We start from the raw sequence: 15,347 nt of genomic DNA, 5'->3' as shown, positions 1-15,347 counted from the left end.
AATGTGAAAAAAGGCGTTTGAAGGGTTGTAATAATATAGTAGCGCCACGAGGTATGACGCGTCGAAGCGGTTACTCGCCCTCCTGTTTAAATGCCCGATGTTAATTTTATTAAGCGTCTGTATTTATGTATTATTAACAGCGCGTAAACAGAAGATTTACACTTGTTTATGTATTCGTGTCACGTTTATTGTTTGATTTGAAGAAGTTCACGAACTCTTTCTCTCTCTCTCTCCCCCTCCCTCTGGTGTCGGGTTACGGAATTTAATTGTTCGTGTTTCCAAGTGGTGCCATCTGGTGGTTAATTAGAATGCGTATAAAGTGGAGGAATTATAAAATTATACGGGGAGGAGGTTACGTGAGATTTTGGCGATTTTTCAAGAATTTATCCTACTTCCCGAATGTATTGATTATTAATTAGGAAAATAAGTGATAAATAAACAATGATACCAAGACGATTTTTCGGTGGGAAGACCGGAAAAGATACGTAGTGAGACTGTAAACACGCCAGTAGTGAGACTTGCGAATGGAAAGGGGAGAAGTAGAGAAACGTTATGTCTACGCACCGTTATGTCTACGCAGTAAAGGGGGAGAAGTAGAGAAACGTACGTCAATGTATACAATGGAGGAGTCGAGGCATTGTCTGCGTACGAATTTGTCCTTACGTACTAGTCGTGTGAATAAACTAATATTTTCAGAGCTTTTCTACGTCATTTCTTTAATGTTGGGTAGTCACGAACTAGTAATTAAAGGGAGTTGGCAAAAGTATTTCATAGTATATAGCAGGGGTGGCCAACAAGTCGATCGCGATCGACCGGTCGATCGCCAAGCCAATTTTGGTCGATCGCTCGCGATGTCTTGACTTAATGTATTATATTTGTAACCGAACACAACAGTATGCATGCAGTTATGACTCGACTCATAAGCAGTGCACCACGTACTGAAACACAGTGTATAAACATAGTATGTATTTCACACCTCCCCCTCCCCACTTACACTATGCCTATGACAACAAGTCGATCGCGACGCATTTTTAAGATAAAAAGTAGATCTTATGTATACAAAAGTTGGCCACCCCTGGTATATAGCATACAGGGGGTCAAAAAATGGTTCAAAAACAACCCGTAATTAACGGACGGTTCCTTTGTTACATCAGAATAATACTTTCTTGTTAGGTTAAGGATTATTTTAATTATGTTTTAATAAGTAAAATAAACTATTATTCAAATTTTTATATATAAACTAACATTCATTTAAGAAAATACAGTACATATGGGTCTAGTGTATTTGTGTTACAATGCCATCTGGTGAGAAACGAGTTTCAAGTATCTAAACGATACTGACAAAAAAAAAAAAAAAAAAAAAAAATTACATTTTAACCTAGAAATATGCGATTAGATAAAAGTTAGTCTTTAAATACTTATAAAAATTTGCCGATAAGATTGTAGAATGGAGGCGGAGAAACAGCTGCAACTGCCCACGAAGAAATTTATTACATAATAACTCATTGAAAATTCACAGGAAAGTAATAAATTGCCATTTCATGCCGGGGAAAAAACTTTCTTTCCGAAATCTTCAATGAGAATGTCACACGCAAAGCGTGCCTAAAAATTTCATGCCTACATTTTTTAGTTTATATTCTTTATTTATAAATTCGATTCATCTATCTAAAAACATAAAAATTTAAGTGGGACTATCATAAATATTTGCTTTCAATTATCATTATTATGCCAAATTTAACAGCCACATATTTAACTAAGAATTAATTCTACGTCTACAAATAAGTAAGCGTGGTGCGTGCGTAATTTCGTGGTACCTGTAACCTCTCTAAAACACTCGCTAGGCCTACTTAAATGTTTCTTTATTCTCAGAAGCATGATTAATTTCTAACTAGCTGCGTGTGCCCTGCGTTACTCGGGATTATGAGGGATGGGGAATTGGTGAGGTCAGTAGCACGTTATCCTATACGCAAACAGGGAAATTGCCTGGGGCCCCACCAATAGGGAGCCCCAAACCAATCTTTTATGAGAAAATGTCTCCCCCACTGTATAGGGAGCCTCCTAATTCAAATTTGCCTGGGCCCCATGAAGCTATAACTCGCCACCGACTGCAATGTTATATTAATACTTGCACGTGCTTAAATTAAGAGGGGATATTCGTGCGAAATTTGGTGCCGGTAAGTCGAACGGTACAGAATCCATTACCTAATATACAAGCTTATTTCGAATTTTTTGTATAGGAGAATATTGCTATACAGTAATGTTAAGTTATATAATTATTAACAAGTATTTATAAGCTTGTAATAAACGAAGAAGGGTGGAGATGAATAACGCGCCGACACACAGACTCGTCCTTCGACTGTTTCTTAATTGTTCGATCTTTATTTAAAGGCGTACAGGCCTATTTGTACATCATTAACATCGGTAAACAGCGGGTTTACACGTGTTTATATTCGTGTCACGTCTATTGTGTACATAAACTTTTATTTATCTTGAGAACTTAATAAAACACACAGTTTAATGGCGCAACAAAGCATACATTATGCAATGAAATATTAGCGACATGGGTTAATGACAAGCTGAACATGAAAGATCTTAACGAGAAGACTAGAAAAATAAAGTTGTTCGGTGGAGGATCTTATAATATTTAAAGATAATTCAGTTTGTGTGTGAGTTATATTTAAATATTGGACTGTTCTACAACTTTAGAAGGAAGAAAGGAATCTTCTCGTTAAAGACTCTGTAATCTTCCGAATATTCTTCCTCTTAATTAACTAGTTTGAATTATATATTAACAGTAATAGACTTTATAAAATCATTATCGTGATTTATAGATAGATTAGTTAAAGTATTGCATTTATTGATCCGCTCCTATGTAAATTCATTTAATAAAATGACACTTTTAATTTAGAATTATATCGGTTATAATTTAACAATTTATACCGATGAATCCTTAGCATTAATTGAGGATTATACTTAACGATCTTTGTATAACGTTGTATTGATATATTCTGCTTCTCCGAGTGGTTGTTAATGCTCCTTTTTACATACATTTTGAATTTTTGTTGTGTTTTTAATGTTTTTATGTAATAATGACCAAAGATTAAGAGAATTAATAAATGAAGAAAAGTGTTTAACATTTGTAAAGCGTTAATATAACGTTGCAGTGTCATTACTTATAAATACTCCGGTCAATAAACGTACGGTACATTTTACAGTAAAACCTGTGTAACCGGAATCTCACGGTCGTCCGATTTGGCAGGTTTCCGCTTGAACAGTTTCTTTTTTAACGTAGAAAATCGCTCTGTTACGAAGAATTCCTTCCGTTTAGGCAAGCTTCTGTTTTATTCAGGTTCTGTTTTGGACAGGTTTAGTGTGCAATCAGCCCTTATTCACCTAAAGTCCATCCCTTGGGTGGGTAAGATTTTTCTCTTCATTTCTATTAAGATTAACTTCCAGATTTCAAAATTTCAACGAATCAGGATTATGAAATAATATTTATAATTATAAATAAATATAAAAGGATCTTGACGGTAATTTATATTAATAACACGATAATGATAGCTGTCAGTGTCTTTATTCACTTGTCATCTTGATCGTTGTAGTCACGATAATTATATTGTGTCCTTTATATCCTGTAAGCTAAAAAATAGAAGACAATCAGAATTACTCAGAGGTCGAGAGAGGCCCGGGCCATTTACCTTTTTGAGTTTGAGGCCCCATAAATGAGATGCCCGCGCCAAATGGTCTTCTTGCTCCTTGTGAGAGGACCAACAGAGAATTTGGTGGGCCTAGAATTAAATTCTAGTTATTAATTTATACAGTCGAACCTCCAAATAACGGCCACCTTCCAAACAACAGCTACCTCTAAACGGCGACCATTTTTTTCGGGAATGTTTTTTTTGAATAACCTGCGAACAACGGCCATTCTTACGTTTTTTTCAGTGGTCGTTGTTCAGAGGTGTGCGCTTGTGCGCGTGAATTATCCGAAGCGATGGAAATTTATCAATTGTTTAGGATATAATAGAAATTTAGAAACAATACCCTGACAGAGAATCGAATAAAACAAGAAAATTCTATTGGAAATCAATAAAACTAATTAATGTGGATCAAGAATTGAGACCCGAAAGTTTCTATGAAAATCTAACGGTCTTAAATATGTTCAATTTTAGTTCCTGCCACAAACATATGCTCTGATGCTAATGGACAATAAGAGCTTAATGAGCCAAGTTTAATTTCCTTAATATTATGTAAAATTATAGAAAAATGGCAGTTAGCAGCACTTTAAATAGTATTAAAGACTAACCAAATACATATATCCAGTAAAACACGCCCAAAATGGAACTCGAGTAAAACGGAAACTTGCCTAAACGGAAGAAATTCTTCGGAAAGGAGCGATTTTCCACGTTAAAAAGAAAAAAAAAACCTGTTAAAAACAGAAACCGGAAAAAATATTTGGGTACCGCGCGATTCCGGTTTACGCAAGTTTTACAGTATACGCACACACCACACAAAAGTCAGTTAACAGTGCTTCCTTTTGTGTCTCGGTTACACTTATTACGTACTTATTATATTACTAAATTAATCAAATATAGTAAAACCTGCGTAAACCGGAATCGCTCAGTCGTCCGGTTTGGCAGGTTTCCGTTTAAACAGGCTTTTTTTGTTGTTGTTTTTTTTAACATAGAAAATCGCTATCCGTAGAATTCTTCCCGTTTAGACAGGTTTCCGTTTTATTCGGGATCTGTGTTAGACAGGTTTTGCCGTATTTTATTTTGTTCGAAAATCAATTTAAGCAAGTTTATTCGAAAGAAAACCACCCCTTTTTTTCGTTGGCTTAACCTGAGCGTGACAGTGACAAGTTAGCCATTTTCTTTTGATATTTTAAGCTAATCTGTAAGCCTAAGGCCTCACTCTTTTTAAATTTATTACTGCAATCGAACTTCGATTTAGCGCCACCCTCTGTCTGCCACTGGTATTGACACTAAATCGAGCTTGGGGCTCAACTGAAGTACAATACCTGAAACAGTATAATAATGATGATATTTGTTGGCGCTTTGCGGGGGTGGCAATAGTTATGAAATCGTTATATCGAGGTCTTACTGTGTTTGGTGGTAGGGTCGACCTGTTATACGTTATAGTTTATGGCTATAACAAATCTGAATTCAAAGCACTGGTTTAATTATATAAGAGATTCGATCTATAAATTCCGTTCCGAAGAATTTCTTCCGTTTTATCCAGGTTCCGTTTTGAACAGGTTTCATCGTTTACGTTTTAATAATATTTATCTAAATCGAAATAAATTCAAATTTTTCTCGATTGTTTTACACACACATTCTCCGCATTAATTATAATTTTGTTCTCGGTATTTTAATTACTTTTCAAGGTAAATTTACAATTCAAAATAAGGTTAGACCTAATATCAAGTAATTAAACCCCGCTACATTAAACGGGAAATCGCCCACATATTGATACATTATTTATTAAGATATGGAAGTGTGATGATAGAACGTATACTGTACAGTACAGTACAAAGCACTTATTTAATGATATTATTGACACTTAATATTTAAAGTAAACATATTAAAGTTTATGCTAGACGATATTGCGTGATGTAATTTATGACGTGTGTAAATTATTCTAGTCCCCATCTCGAATTTCGTACTTAATTCCTCGTTAAATATAAATATAGGTACAGTACTTTATAATCAAAGTTTTACTTCCACGACTCTTAAGTAACAGAGGGAAAATATGGCCAAACCCCCAAAGATCTTGGAGGTTTGACCGATTCGATCCCCCAAAGATCTTGGGGATTTGGGGTCTTGAAAAGTAAAGAATTTGGGGGATTTTCTGCGTTTATGGATGTTAGTGTGTGGGGGCACCCACTTAATAACTCCTGTGCCTTTTGTCGAAAATTTCTGAAAATTTGCAGGGAGGTTTGCGCGTTAGGGGCATTCATTTATCAAATTTTGGTGGTTAAAAGACCGAAGGGGTGGGGAGATAAAGGGGGGTCACGTGTCGTATCTCGATTGGGGTCGGACCTAATGATGATTTTACTCGTTATTATCATTTATAATTTTATATAAAATCCACCCCTATCTTCAAACTTGAGCTTTTTGCCATTTTTTAATAGTTAAATATATAAAAAAGCCCTTTAATAAAATATCATAACAGATGGCGCCACACGCAATTTGAACTTTTTTGCCGGGAAAGTTACGCAACTCTGCCGGATTTATTTTAGGTGTAGCAAGTTTTTATTTATTTACTTCTTTATTTAATTGTCTAAACGAGAAAACCAATGTATTTAAGATAAATGTGATTTATTAATTAGCAGATTTTTAATTCTGATTAAGAATAATCGTATTAAGAAGAATTTGTGCCAAGCGGGAAGACAAATATGAAGAAATATAGCGAATTACAAGCGTGAGAAGTAATAAGTTATCTCTTCTCGTGCTTTATATTACGTAAGCTCTGTGACAGAAACATTATTTTGTGGCTATGTGACACCGAAATTCGATCTGAGAATGTACTGTACAGTACAGCGCGAATGTCCTCAACGAAGCGCAATCATATTTATACTACTGTGAAAAATATTTGTACTTCCGTTTAAACGAATACTTATATGAATAATCCTTGTATTTCCCTGAATAATACTGTATATTCGGCCGAGTTTTATATATAAACACATGCTTTACACACATATGTATACACTGAAACCTGTTTAAAACGTAACATAGTGATTTTCTATCTTAAAAAACCCCGTTCATAATGGACACCTGCCAAATCGGAAGAAATATATTCGGAACTGTGTAATTTCGGTTTACACAGGTTTTTTACTGTGTAAACCAAAGGCCTATATACACATCAACAGTTCGTAAAGATATAATATTTCATAAGTAGGTCTCTGTGTAGTAATGTATTATTTTATACACAGTAAAAACCTGCCTAAACAGAAAGAATTCTTCGGATCGGGGCGATTTTCTCTTACAAAAAACCTGTTTAAGATGGAAACCGGAAAATATATTCCGTACCGTGTATTTCGGTTTACACAGGTTTTACTGTATATAGGCTTATGTGTAAGCCTGTATACTGTATACATATAAAATTCAGCCAAGAAAATGTAGGAATGACTCTCTAATTTTGTTTTCTATTAATTTATTTTCCTCTAAAAATATTAGGGGAGGTCTATTTTGTTATTTAGCAGATGGAATTTTGCCAACTTTCTGAAATAAGATTAGAGCTTTTACTATAGCGATCACGTTGGAAAATTTTTATATGGGCGCGGACACTTAATTTTTTAAAAATAAATTTATAAATTTCGCAGTTTTTAGGGGAATTATAAACTAAGATTTTAATACATAATTGATTTATTTTTTTGTATAATATAAGGCAAATATACAGTAAAACCTGCTTAAAGCGGAACGGCACGGTACCCAATATATTTTCCGTTTTGAACAGGTTTATTTATCGTAAAAAGTCGAAGAACGTTTCCCGTTTAAGCAGGTTCCGTTTCGGACAGGTTTTATCGTAATATATTTTAAAAACTAAAATCTGTACGCCATCTTGTATTGTCAGTTAATGGTATAATTATCGATTTACAGGCGTTTCTATGAATCATACTGCTTCTGGAGGAGAAAGAGGAGGGGAGGGTAAAGATAAAATTTCTCAATGATTCATCGATATGTTTTAATTTGGTTTATTAATAATAGTATTTTTGTACGAAGTGAGTACAACCCATCAACGAAGCGATAAACAGGTCAAGCAATGTCTTAATCGTCATACATGGCGACCTTTCGAGGTGTGGGTTGATATTTTGGCAGATTTTTTTTTTATATAAAATAAATATCAGAATTTTGTGACTATATTACTAAATGAAATTCCTACTTTTGATTTAGTTTCTGAATGAACAAATTTCCAATTATAGACAACACGAATTAGCTTAATTTGCCACACTACACCTTTATTTGTTGCTGAGATTGTTTTATTGAAAGAACTAACGTTTTGAAAGAACTAACAACACGAGTTATGCATTATTCAAAGTTTTATTCCGGCAATAATGGCTCAATTTATAATATAATGCTAATTACAACGATGCTTAAAGTGTAAATTACGAAATAGAAAAAGATCTTCGTTTAAAAGAAAGTGCATTACAGTTAAACCTGTGTAAACCGGAATCGCTCGGTTCGAAGTACCAGAAAATAGAATTTAAACAGTGGCGCGTTATAGCTTTATGGGGCCTCATGCATACTTTTTTGGGGGAAATATGTTTGTATAAAAGATTGGGGCCAGACAATTGCCATTTTTGTCCATAGGATAACGCGCCAATGAATTTAAATACAGAAGATTTATAAATGACCATTACGAAGAAATGCTTAAGAAATTTAATATCGGAACACAAGTAATAACCATTAAGCAAAGAAAATCTGCTGCATTTGCTGGACGTTTGGCCAGGGGATCTTCAGGCCAATTAATGAAGACTGTGATAGAGGGAATGTAGAAGGAAAAGGGCTAAGAGATGGAGGTATAACATCAAGGAATGGATCTGAGAAATGTCCACGAGATGAAAAGATGGAGAGAAATGGTTCCTCAGCTGCAACCCTCTGGGAAGAGGATGATGCCATAGCAACAATATTAATAAATATCATTTAGATAAAACAAAATATATATAATACCAGATTTTTTAGGTACAGTGAAACCTCCATTGACGGACACCTCTACTTAACGAACATTTTTACAATCCCCAGACCTAACATATAAGATATCCACTTACTTCAAAATAGCGGACAAACTTCTCGGTGTCCGCTATACGGAGGTTATACAGAAAGAGCAAGCTCGTTCTTCCCCGCCTATTTCGTGTTTCTCTTTAAATTAAATGCTTTATATTTTTAAAGAAATGTGGAAATTGCTCTGTTAGGTCGAATACGTAGATAGTTGACATTATCGGTTCCTATTTGTTTGAATCGATTAGAGAAATTTCTTCATGAATTATTAATACGATTATATCTTTGCGATGCCATTTCTTAGCTAAATCATTATTTATTATATCAGAAACATGCAATTTTTATGCAAGGAAATAACGTTGTAAGCACGCGTCACCCTTTGCAACAGAAATTCCATGAATACTAAAAGTTATCCTGTAATCGATACAGCTGTGCCCGGTGAGCCGTTTCATGTATACTACTAAAAATATTACAAAATTTGAATTAATTAATCAATCAAATTTCCTTCTCTTCTCTCTGCTCAATAGGAATAAGGGATTTAGAACAGGGAGAGAAGAGTTCCTTATTTCTACTATACAAGAATAAGGAAGGAAACACTCTCTTATGTCTGAAGAGGGATGAAGGAATGGCAACTCGATGGTGTTAAACAGTGGATAAAATCGCCGAACACAAGTCGTGGGTTCGTGACTCATCAACGGGTGTGCCGGGTGGAGTTTTCCAGATTTTCTTCACCTAAATAGGGGCCAGTTTCCCATAGAAAATTCTCCCGGGAGACACCTCTTTAGATAGATCGCCCATCTCTTGCGTTGTCTTAAATCATCAATCCAAAAAAATACCTCTGTTTCTCGCCCTGATTTGATTCCATGTTGAGCAGAGCAGTTGGGTGATGCCTTAACGGCTCATCCGTATGTCTATCAGTAACATTTAAAATAATAATATAGATTAAAGTAAAAATAAGATTATTAACATTGCCGAAAGCCATGCTATTTAACAATTTCATTAAAATTTATGGAATGAACAGATCAATGATTTCATTTCATCGTTTAATTAGTTTGTACATATTTTAATTGCAACAGGAAAGAATGTGAAAATTTCTCCAGAATTCTTTGGAATATTTTTTTCCTGGCTTGAAAATTCTTTAAAAATCTTTATTTTTTTAAAAATAAACTTTTAAGTTATTTAATTATTTAATTTGAGAAATTATATTCTACAGTTAATTAAAAGGTTAAAATAATTATTTATATAAAATGAATAATAGAATGAGATTCTGTACGGTTTTCATCCAATAAGAGTTAACGTAACCCACCAGTGACCGCCCAGTGAATAAAACCACTGGTAGTTGGTCGCGGGTTCGGACCTCACCAACATTGAAGTGGAGTTTTCCAGGTTTTCTAAATAGGAGCCACAAAGTCCTCTCGGGAAGACTTTGTGGCTCCTATTTAGAAAACGAGGGGATGCCTCCCGAGAGGACTTTTTATGGTAAATTGGCCCATATTTAAGTGTTATAAATGCGAAGAAAACCCGAAATACTCCACGTAGCCAGCCCGTTGGACAGGCGCGAGCCCACGACCAACTATCAGTATTCAGTGGATTTTATCTACCAGGCCAATGTATACTGATGGTCGAGGGTTCGCTCCTTGCACACGTGGTGTTTTCCGGGTTTTCTTACGTTAGCAACACCTGAATATGGTCCATAAAAGATCATTCCGGGAGGCAGATGGCCCACGTATCGCGTTGCTGTATACAGATAAATCAAACCAAACCAATATTTATTTACAGTAGTAAACCGAAAATCGGAATCAATTGGGGACTGGGGTTGTTCAGATTAGGGATTTGTTCCGATTACGGATTATGTACGAAAAAATATATTAACCTCTTCGATGTCCAAATTTTTCTCCGTTGCGTGTCGCTTCGTGTTGAATTTTCGTCGATTTTAAGCCTAACGAAAATTTTTATAATAATAATCGAGGCTATCGTATCGTTAAAAATTATTTCTGCATTTTGTACAAACAAAATAAATATATTGAAGAATATAAAAAACATGAAAATTATACTTTAGAAATAAATCTAGTATCAAAAACGTTCGATTCAGCACGACACAGTCCGACTGAAAATCGTGCCGATTACCGGGGTTCCGATTTACGAGTCTCTACTGTATTTACAAAAAAGGCGAGAAGATGGCGCATTATCTCACGTGCACACCAGGCGTATGCTTCAGGCCTCGCGTACCTAAAGTATATCGTTATTCACGATGATTTTATTCGTACGAATATCGATAACGGTACGACGATCACGAGCGCCAACTTATAGGGGAAACGGACCCGTTTAGTCTTCCAATAATAATTTAAAGGCTGCCAGGCCACCCAAAATTGAAGGATGAAAATAATTTTTATCCTTCAATTTTGGGGGTCCTGCGCCACTTAAAATATTTCTGGAGGCTGAATGGATTCTGGCTCTTTAGAATTGACTTCCACGATGATGATTACTGTGTTAGTGCCCTTTTTATTCCACCTGCCCCGTGGGCTCTTTATAATCATACCCATGGTGGGGTTCGGGCAGGCTCACAATGGAAGCGACTAGTTGAAGGACGGGGTCCAATATATCTGGCGCAGACTATCTCTCAAAAAAGTCCTCGAGTTTTTCGACCTGTCGATTCGATTTTGGATTTTAAAAATTCTAACAAGTTGCTTAACTTTCCCCGCAATATTTAAAACTGCGTAATGTGGCGCCATCTGTTATGATATTTTATTATTAAAACCTTTTCATATTTTTAATTATTATAAAATGGTCAAAAGCTTAATTATGGTTTTATAAAAAAATTGTATGTAGTGTACTAATAACGAATAAAATCGGAATTAAGCCCAACCCTACTCGACATATGACACACGATCCCTTTATCTCCTTACCCCCTCGACCTTTAACCACCAAAATTTAACAGCATAGATCTCCTTAATACATAAACCTCCCTGCAAAATTTTAGAAATTTTCGACAAAAAGCACAGGGGTTATTAAATTTCAAAGGGTCATATTTTTACCGATCGCCATACTTTCCCTCTGTTATATATAACAGAGACGGAAAAGTAAAAATATTTTGTTTCAATTAAATTTAAATTTAAAAAATGCAGCTTAAGTGATGAATATTTTAGATATTTGAAGTTTTTAATTATTATTATTTTTTAAATTAATATTATTTAAGCTTATTTTAAATTATATTTTGTGTATATTTTAAGCATTGAGATTACGTGGCGCCATCTGTTGAACTCCGTTAGAAGTATTTCCAATATTATTCTTCACTTTTTAAAGTCAAACCTCGATATAAAGGCCTCCCATTTACAGTCACCCTCGTAAAAGCGTCAATAAATATTATATAGTAAAAGTGTTATCACCAACTTTCAAAACTGCGTGCAAATTCTATTATTTATTTTTTATAATTGTTGTTGTTTGATTTTTTTATTTGGTTAAGGCAACGTGACACGTGGGCGATCTGTCGAGGGGAACTACATACTTCAACTACGTAGGGGAACTGACCCCTATTTAGGTGTTACTAATGTAAGAAAACCCGGAAGACGCCATGTCTCGAACTCACGACTAGTGTTCACTGGTTTTATCCCCTCGGACACTGGTGGGCCCTTGTTTGAAGTTCTTCAATTTAAGGCCATTGGTTTAGCTTTTTCAATCATATCCATGCGGATTCAGCCAGGCCCACAATGGGGCAGCTGGGTGGTGAGGGACGGAGCCCAACATCTCCGGGATAAACCGTCCATGAAGAAGTTTTGAGATTCCAGAGCTGGAATTCGAACCCGGATCTCCCCAGGTGGTCGAGTAATTGTCTTTACCGCATCATAGAAAGAATTACACGAGTAATAGAGGGACGAAGACATTGATCATTCCTTAAATAAATTCTAGAGAAATTTCATACTCTAATAATATTTCTGAAATATTTTTCATTGCAGTTCCAAATAACAAGGCCATCATTTAAAGTTTATTGTAATTAATAATCATTGAAAAACAGTACAGAAAACTTGGATTGCTATAAAAGAAATTTTAAAGTTTTTGTCAATGCAATTTAATATTATGGGATGATATCGTCTCATCAGAAAATGAGAGAATTCGCTTCCGGATTTGAGGGTAAGATTACATTGTGAAGGAAAATTCGGAAAATTATTATATACGATTTTTGCAATGCGCTCCTTTCCTTCTAGGAGGTATTGCTTCATGGCTTTCGGGAAAGAAAGAAATCATTGGAGGTGATCAACGATGTTATCCGATATAATTTCTGCCGGTTGTCCGCATGCTCATGGCATCCGCTTATTTCGCAGCCAATCTAATTTGAGGCCTCATCTCGAACCCATGGATGCACTCGGTGGTACCTAGCTGTGCTCGCGAGTATCCGAATGTGGCGCGTGCCTATTATTTGCGGTAGTGGTATCGTCTTTGGATTCCCATAGCTTTCTCTAGAAGCATCTGGTATAAGAAGATACCAAAGCCCACCAATTGCAGATTTTTATTGTGTGATTATACAATAAGAATCTACAAATAATGCTCCGGTAGTGAAATTTCAACAGAGAATCTTACCGTATGGTTCTCTCCTCAGAATTTATGGGCCTAAATAAAACAATGTACCACAATAATCCTTTGTAAAAGAATCATACTTAAAACAAAAATCGTTAATTAACACATTATCTACAATTAAAGCAAACTCAAGACAAATATACTACTTACTGTGAAAAACCCGAAATCAATCAATTATGCTCCCTCAAACCCCGATGCAATGAAACATTATTTGCACTAATGTCTTTAAGGGTGATGCCTACAAAACAGGGGAACAACTCCGTCACATAACAAATATGTTTGAGAAAAATGAAGAAAGAAATTGAGTTGTGGTATCCCCTCAACAGTGTCGCATTGCCTTATGCGAATAAAGTCAAATCAATGACAATGGTACGGCATAATTCGTTCTTCGTTACATTGTAATCGATACTAACGTTCGAATCGGTCTCATTTGTCGGAATAAGTCCGCTGTTTTTTGTCAATCCCACAGTTAACTTCACCTTCGATTCTACGTTTGCTGGACGTTATCGTACAGGGTGGGAAAGAAAGTCACTTAACACCCATGCTACAGAAAATAGAGTGTACCCAAAGAATATATATTGAGCACATCATATAACGTGCATAACTCTGTAACCGTTCGAGGTAGGTCAATAGAATCTTTCAGCAATCAATTCCTTGTGAAATTTTACCCCAAACGATATGTCACATGACCGTCTTTCTATTTACAGTTTCGGAGTTACATTCAATATGGCCGTCAAAATATGGCGGCCGTGCGTGTAACACACTTCAATATGTTTCTCCTTGGTCTGATGTGTTCCTGACACGAGCGAATTAACTTTGGGTACATTTTATATTCTGTAGCAAGGGTGTTAAGCAGGGAAGAATCCTGACCAAAATTTTTGGGCATGCTGAAAGTTATAAGAATAATAGGCCTATCTCTAGCACTAAACAATAGACAGAAACGTTATTTGGCGTAAATAAAAAAGTATGGGCTACTATAAAGCCCATTATATCTACACATGAAATATATTATAATGAAAAAGTATTAAAAATTTATGATAATAATTCAATTTTTGTGGGCCCTTGACACTGGGGGCGCAGGACTTAAGCCCTATTATTCCCTATGTAGATCCACCCTGTACACAATACATGTATGCTGACTTGGCAAGCTTTCGATACAATCTGCAGTGTTAAATGCTTCGAATGACGTCATGTTTGTCGCGGCAAACTCCGCATGAGCAAGCGATCGAGTTCCCGCAAGCGTCGCACTGACTTAAAACGGCTATCCGCTAGCTGTCAATGAAAAAACAGACAAATGATAAATGAGTTTACACGTTAGAATAAATTATTATTGGCATATTTATAAAAAGTATATTGACAGTCAAAATTTTCTCTTAAGCATGCGGCGCATGCTAAGTAAGCTCAGAGAATTCGCCCCTGTTGTTAAGTGACTTTCTTTCCCACCCTGTACTTAGATAAGTAAACTAAGGGTCATAATGGATTGATGTCTGTTTGTCACCTAAGCTGTTTCAACTCGCACGAAATTTCGGCATTTTTCTAGTAATTTTTAACCCAATTTGCAAGCCATCTCGTCCAAAGTCATTTCACTCAGGTCTCAAACAATAGTGCAATATTCGTGTAAAAACTCCAAGCGTGCGAGAACAAGTTTAATTCTGTATCAAATTTCTTATCGGATTATTTTCTCTTTCCTCATTTTCCTTCATCTTCATTTTTATTTTATTATATTATTATTTTGTTTCGGTGTAAGTGGCACTGTAACATTGGAACTACACATTGTACTGTACGTTGCTTGCCTGTACTTATTCTATCATCATTATTTTATTTTTTTACATAAGACACGAATAGCCACAAAAATCTCACATGAATTTTCATTACATTTCTCGTGTATCATTCATTATCTACAGAATTAACTTAATTGATGCAACGAAATGATAATTGCAGCAATTGTCGAACCTGTTCGAAAGACCTCGCTAGTGTTTGCCAGAACGTGTTTTCCTGCGCTAATATTACAGTACCTTTCATGGTTTTTTTCTTCTTCTTCACTGTTTATATTGAGGT

At 35.4% G+C, this 15,347-nt stretch overlaps 1 protein-coding gene across 1 annotated transcript in view; it reads left to right on the top strand.

Moving 5' to 3' along the window:
- The window catches only part of LOC136987235 (chorion peroxidase-like), a 38,314-nt gene that overhangs the window by 12,724 nt on the left and 10,243 nt on the right, over positions 1-15,347 (top strand). The window lies entirely within an intron of this gene.

The sequence above is a fragment of the Centruroides vittatus genome, unplaced genomic scaffold (genome assembly GCF_030686945.1).
Source record: "Centruroides vittatus isolate TY-2023 unplaced genomic scaffold, ASM3068694v2 scaffold_149, whole genome shotgun sequence".
In the NCBI taxonomy this organism is placed as follows: domain Eukaryota; kingdom Metazoa; phylum Arthropoda; class Arachnida; order Scorpiones; family Buthidae; genus Centruroides; species Centruroides vittatus.
Note: the sequence above shows the minus strand (reverse complement) of the source record. Positions and strands in the feature narration are given on the sequence as shown.